Genomic DNA, 7,016 nt, shown 5'->3' with positions numbered 1-7,016 from the left:
CTAACTTCTTTCTTTCTTTCTTACTTTCTTCTTTCTTTCATCTTTCTTTCTTCTTTCTTTCTTACTTCTTTCTTACTTCTTTCTTACTTCTTTCTTTCTTCTTTCTTTCTTCTTGCTTTCTTACTTCTTTCTTACTTCTTTCTTACTTCTTTCTTTCTTACTTCTTTCTTACTTCTTTCATACTTCTTTCGTACTTCTTTCTTTCTTACTTCTTTCTTACTTCTTTCTTACTTCTTTCGTACTTCTTTCTTCTTTCTTCCTTCTTTCTTCTTTCTTTCCTCTTTCTTTCTTACTTCTTTCTTACTTCTTTCTTACTTCTTTCTTACTTCTTTCTTACTTCTCTCTAACTTCTTTCTTTCTTCTTGCTTTCTTCTTTCTTTCTTACTTCTTTCTTACTTCTTTCTTACTTCTTTCTTTCTTACTTCTTTCTTCTTTTTTACTTCTTTCTTACTTCTTTCTAACTTCTTTCTTTCTTCTTTCTTTCTTCTTTCATTCTTACTTCTTTCTTACTTCTTTCTTTCTTACTTCTTTCTTACTTCTTTCTTACTTCTTTCTTTCTTCTTTCTTAATTCTTTCTTTCTACTTTCTAACTTCTTTCCTACTTCTTTCTTACGTCTTTCTTACTTCTTTCTTATGTCTTTCTTCTTTCTTTCTTACTTCTTTCTTACTTCTTTCTTACTTCTTTCTTACTTCTAACTTCTTTCTTACTTCTTTCTTACTTCTTTCTAACTTCTTTCTTTCTTCTTTCTTTCTTCTTTCTTACTTCTTTCTTTCTTACTTCTTTCTTTCTTCTTTCTTACTTCTTTCTTAGTTCTTTCTTACTTCTTTCTTACTTCTTTCTAACTTCCTTTTTCTTCTTTCTTTCATCTTTCTTTCTTCTTTCTTTCTTACTTCTTTCTTACTTCTTTCTTACTTCTTTCTTACTTCTTTCTTACTTCTTTCTTACTTCTTTCTTCTTTCTTTCTTACTTCTTTCTTACTTCTTTCTTACTTCTTTCTTTCTTTTTTCTTACTTTTTTCTTTCTTCTTTCTTACTTCTTTCTTACTTCTTTCTTACTTCTTTCTCACTTCTTTCTTACTTCTTTCTTACTTCTTTCTTACTTCTTTCTTCCTTCTTTCTTTCTTACTTCTTTCTTACTTCTTTTTTACTTCTTTCTTACTTCTTTCTAACTTCTTTCTTTCTTCTTTCTTTCTTCTTTCATCCTTACTTCTTTCTTACTTCTTTCTTACTTCTTTCTTTCTTACTTCTTTCTTACTTCTTTCTTACTTCTTTCATACTTCTTTCTTATTTCTTTCCTTCTTCTTTCTTACTTCTTTCTTACTTCTTTCTTACTTCTTTCTAACTTCTTTCTTACTTCTTTCCTACTTCTTTCTAACTTCTTTCTTTCTTCTTGCTTTCTTCTTTCTTTCTTACTTCTTTCTTACTTCTTTCTTTCTTACTTCTTTCTTACTTCTTTTTTACTTCTTTCTTACTTCTTTCTAACTTCTTTCTTTCTTCTTTATATCTTCTTTCAGTCTTACTGCTTTCTTACTTCTTTCTTTCTTACTTCTTTCTTCTTTCTTTCTTACTTCTTTCTTACTTCTTTTTTACTTCTTTCTTACTTCTTTCTAACTTCTTTCTTACTTCTTTCTTACTTCTTTCATATTTCTTTCTTACTTCTTTCTTTCTTACTTCTTTCTTACTTCTTTCTTTCTTCTTTCTTACTTCTTTCTTACTTCTTTCTTTATTCTTTCTGTCTTCTTTCTTTCTTCTTTCTTACTTCTTTCTTCATTCCTTCTTACTTCTTTCTTACTTGTATCTTACTTCATTCTTACTTCTTTCTTACTTCTTTCTTTCTTCTTTCTTTCTTCTCTCTTTCTTCTCTCTTCCTTCTTTCTTTCTTCTTTCTTTCTTCTTTCTTTCTTACTTCTTTCTTACTTATTTCTTACTTCTTTCTTTCTTTCTTTTTGCTTTCTTCTTTCTTTCTTATTTCTAAATTCTTTCTAACTTCTTTCTTACTTCTTTCTTACTTCTTTCTTACTTCTTTCTAACTTCTTTCTTACCTCTTTCTTACTTCTTTCTAAATTCTTTCTTACTTCTTTCTTAGCTCTTTCTTACTTCTTTCTTACCTCTTTCTTACTACTTTCTAACTTCTTTCTTTCTTCTTCCTTTCTTCTTTCTTACTTCTTTCTTACTTCTTTCTTTCTTACTTCTTTCTTACTTCTTTCGTACTTCTTTCTTTCTTCTTTCTTACTTCTTTCTTTCTTCTTTCTTACTTCTTTCTTTCTTCTTTCTTACTTCTTTCTTACTTCTTTCTTACTTCTTTCTTACTTCTTTCTGACTTCTTTCTTACTTCTTTCTTCTTTCTTTCTTACTTCTTTCTTAATTCTTTCTTACTTCTTTCTTACTTCTTTCTTCATTCCTTCTTACTTCTTTCTTACTTCTTTCTTACTTCTTTCTTACTTCTTTCTTACTTCTTTCTTTCTACTTTCTTTCTTCTCTCTTTCTTCTCTCTTTCTTCTTTCTTTCTTTTTTATTCTTTCTTTCTTACTTCTTTCTTACTTCTTTCTTTCTTCTTTCTTAATTCTTTCTTTCTTCTTTCTTACTTCTTTCTTACTTCTTTCTTACTTGTTTCTTTCTTCTTTCGTTCTTCTTTCTTACTTCTTTCTTTCTTACTTCTTTCTTAGTTCTTTCTTACTTCTTTCTTACTTCTTTCCTACTTCTTTCCTACTTCTTTCTTACTTCTTTCTTACTTCTTTCTTACTTCTTTTTTCTTCTTTCTTTCTTCTTTCTTTCTTCTTTCTTTCTTACTTCTTTCTTACTTATTTCTTACTTCTTTCTTTCTTAGTTCTTTATTTCTTACTTCTTTCTTACTTCTTTCGTACTTCTTTCTCTCTTACTTCTTTCTTACATCTTTCTTACTTCTTCCTTACTTCTTTGTTACTTCTTTCTTACATGTTTCTTACTTCTTTCTTTCTTCTTTCTTAATTCTTTCTTTCTTCTTTCTTACTTCTTTCTTACTTCTTTCTTACTTCTTTTTTCTTCTTTGTTTCTTCTTTCTTACTTCTTTCTTTCTTACTTCTTTCTTTCTTCTTTCTTACTTCTTTCCTACTTCTTTCTTACTTCTTTCTTACTTCTTTCTTACTTCTTTCTAACTTCTTTTTTCTTCTTTCTTTCTTCTTTCTTTCCTATTTCTTTCTTACTTCTTTCTTACTTCTTTCTTTCTTACTTCTTTCGTACTTCTTTCTTACTTCTTTCTTTCTTACTTCTTTCTTTCTTACTTCTTTCTTACTACTTTCTTACTTCTTACTTCTTTCTTCTTTCTTTCTTACTTCTTTCTTACTTCTTTCTTTCTTCTTTCTTACTTCTTTCTTCTTTCTTTCTTAGTTCTTTCTTTCTTCTTTCTTACTTCTTTCTTACTTCTTTCTTACTTCTTTCTAACTTCTTTCTTACCTCTTTCTTACTTCTTTCTAAATTCTTTCTTTCTTCCTTTCTTCTTTCTTTCTTCTTTCTTTCTTCTTTCTTTCTTACTTCTTTCTTACTTCTTTCGTACTTCTTTCGTACTTCTTTCGTACTTCTTTCTTTCTTACTTCTTTCTTACTTCTTTCTTACTTCTTTCTTACTTCTTTCTTACTTCTTTCTTACTTCTTTCTTACTTCTTTCCTACTTCTTTCCTTCTTCTTTCTTACTTCTTTCTTACTTCTTTCTTATTTCTTTCTTCTTCTTTCTTTCTTCTTTCTTTCTTCTTTCTTTCTTACTTCTTTCTTACTTATTTCTTACTTCTTTCTTTCTTACTTCTTTATTTCTTACTTCTTTCTTACTTCTTTCGTACTTCTTTCTCTCTTACTTCTTTCTTACATCTTACTTACTTCTTTCTTACTTCTTTGTTACTTCTTTCTTACATGTTTCTTACTTCTTTCTTTCTTCTTTCTTAATTCTTTCTTTCTTCTTTCTTACTTCTTTCTTACTTCTTTCTTACTTCTTTTTTCTTCTTTCTTTCTTCTTTCTTACTTCTTTCTTTCTTACTTCTTTCTTTCTTCTTTCTTACTTCTTTCCTACTTCTTTCTTACTTCTTTCTTACTTCTTTCTTACTTCTTTCTTACTTCTTTTAACTTCTTTTTTCTTCTTTCTTTCTTCTTTCTTTCCTATTTCTTTCTTACTTCTTTCTTACTTCTTTCTTTCTTACTTCTTTCGTACTTCTTTCTTACTTCTTTCTTTCTTACTTCTTTCTTTCTTAATTCTTTCTTACTTCTTTCTTACTTCTTTCTTACTTCTTTCTTCTTTCTTTCTTACTTCTTTCTTACTTCTTTCTTTCTTCTTTCTTACTTCTTTCTTTCTTCTTTCTTACTTCATTCTTTCTTCTTTCTTACTTCATTCTTTCTTCTTTCTTACTTCTTTCTTACTTCTTTCGTACTTCTTTCGTACTTCTTTCGTACTTCTTACTTTCTTACTTCTTTCTTACTTCTTTCTTACTTCTTTCTTACTTCTTTCTTACTTCTTTCTAACTTCTTTCTTACTTCTTTCTTACTTCTTTCTAACACCTTTCTTACTTCTTTCTTAACTCTTTCTTACTTCTTTCTAACTTCTTTCTTTCTTCTTCCTTTCTTCTTTCTTTCTTCTTTCTTTCTTCTTTCTTTCTTACTTCTTTCTTACTTCTTTCTTACTTCTTTCTTTCTTACTTCTTTCTTACTTCTTTCTTACTTCTTTCGTACTTCTTTCTTATTTCTTTCCTTCTTCTTTCTTACTTCTTTCTTACTTCTTTCTTACTTCTTTCTAACTTCTTTCTTACTTCTTTCCTACTTCTTTCTAACTTCTTTCTTTCTTCTTGCTTTCTTCTTTCTTTCTTACTTCTTTCTTACTTCTTTCTTTCTTACTTCTTTCTTACTTCTTTTTTACTTCTTTCTTACTTCTTTCTAACTTCTTTCTTTCTTCTTTATATCTTCTTTCATTCTTACTGCTTTCTTACTTCTTTCTTTCTTACTTCTTTCTTCTTTCTTTCTTACTTCTTTCTTACTTCTTTTTTACTTCTTTCTTACTTCTTTCTAACTTCTTTCTTACTTCTTTCTTACTTCTTTCATATTTCTTTCTTACTTCTTTCTTTCTTACTTCTTTCTTACTTCTTTCTTTCTTCTTTCTTACTTCTTTCTTACTTCTTTCTTTATTCTTTCTGTCTTCTTTCTTTCTTCTTTCTTACTTCTTTCTTCATTCCTTCTTACTTCTTTCTTACTTGTATCTTACTTCATTCTTACTTCTTTCTTACTTCTTTCTTTCTTCTTTCTTTCTTCTCTCTTTCTTCTCTCTTCCTTCTTTCTTTCTTCTTTCTTTCTTCTTTCTTTCTTACTTCTTTCTTACTTATTTCTTACTTCTTTCTTTCTTTCTTTTTGCTTTCTTCTTTCTTTCTTATTTCTAAATTCTTTCTAACTTCTTTCTTACTTCTTTCTTACTTCTTTCTTACTTCTTTCTAACTTCTTTCTTACCTCTTTCTTACTTCTTTCTAAATTCTTTCTTACTTCTTTCTTAGCTCTTTCTTACTTCTTTCTTACCTCTTTCTTACTACTTTCTAACTTCTTTCTTTCTTCTTCCTTTCTTCTTTCTTACTTCTTTCTTACTTCTTTCTTTCTTACTTCTTTCTTACTTCTTTCGTACTTCTTTCTTTCTTCTTTCTTACTTCTTTCTTTCTTCTTTCTTACTTCTTTCTTTCTTCTTTCTTACTTCTTTCTTACTTCTTTCTTACTTCTTTCTTACTTCTTTCTGACTTCTTTCTTACTTCTTTCTCCTTTCTTTCTTACTTATTTCTTAATTCTTTCTTACTTCTTTCTTACTTCTTTCTTCATTCCTTCTTACTTCTTTCTTACTTCTTTCTTACTTCTTTCTTACTTCTTTCTTACTTCTTTCTTTCTACTTTCTTTCTTCTCTCTTTCTTCTCTCTTTCTTCTTTCTTTCTTTTTTATTCTTTCTTTCTTACTTCTTTCTTACTTCTTTCTTTCTTCTTTCTTAATTCTTTCTTTCTTCTTTCTTACTTCTTTCTTACTTCTTTATTACTTGTTTCTTTCTTCTTTCGTTCTTCTTTCTTACTTCTTTCTTTCTTACTTCTTTCTTAGTTCTTTCTTACTTCTTTCTTACTTCTTTCCTACTTCTTTCCTACTTCTTTCTTACTTCTTTCTTACTTCTTTCTTACTTCTTTTTTCTTCTTTCTTTCTTCTTTCTTTCTTCTTTCTTTCTTACTTCTTTCTTACTTATTTCTTACTTCTTTCTTTCTTAGTTCTTTATTTCTTACTTCTTTCTTACTTCTTTCGTACTTCTTTCTCTCTTACTTCTTTCTTACATCTTTCTTACTTCTTTCTTACTTCTTTGTTACTTCTTTCTTACATGTTTCTTACTTCTTTCTTTCTTCTTTCTTAATTCTTTCTTTCTTCTTTCTTACCTCTTTCTTACTTCTTTCTTACTTCTTTTTTCTTCTTTGTTTCTTCTTTCTTACTTCTTTCTTTCTTACTTCTTTCTTTCTTCTTTCTTACTTCTTTCCTACTTCTTTCTTACTTCTTTCTTACTTCTTTCTTACTTCTTTCTAACTTCTTTTTTCTTCTTTCTTTCTTCTTTCTTTCCTATTTCTTTCTTACTTCTTTCTTACTTCTTTCTTTCTTACTTCTTTCGTACTTCTTTCTTACTTCTTTCTTTCTTACTTCTTTCTTTCTTAATTCTTTCTTACTACTTTCTTACTTCTTACTTCTTTCTTCTTTCTTTCTTACTTCTTTCTTACTTCTTTCTTTCTTCTTTCTTACTTCTTTCTTCTTTCTTTCTTAGTTCTTTCTTTCTTCTTTCTTACTTCTTTTTTACTTCTTTCTTACTTCTTTCTAACTTCTTTCTTACCTCTTTCTTACTTCTTTCTAAATTCTTTCTTTCTTCCTTTCTTCTTTCTTTCTTCTTTCTTTCTTCTTTCTTTCTTACTTCTTTCTTACTTATTTCTTACTTCTTTCTTTCTTACTTCTTTATTTCTTACTTCTTTCTTACTTCTTTCGTACTTCTTTCTCTCTTACTTC

Source organism: Columba livia, unplaced genomic scaffold, assembly GCF_036013475.1.
Source record: "Columba livia isolate bColLiv1 breed racing homer unplaced genomic scaffold, bColLiv1.pat.W.v2 Scaffold_139, whole genome shotgun sequence".
Taxonomy (NCBI): domain Eukaryota; kingdom Metazoa; phylum Chordata; class Aves; order Columbiformes; family Columbidae; genus Columba; species Columba livia.
This window is presented reverse-complemented; position numbering follows the sequence as displayed.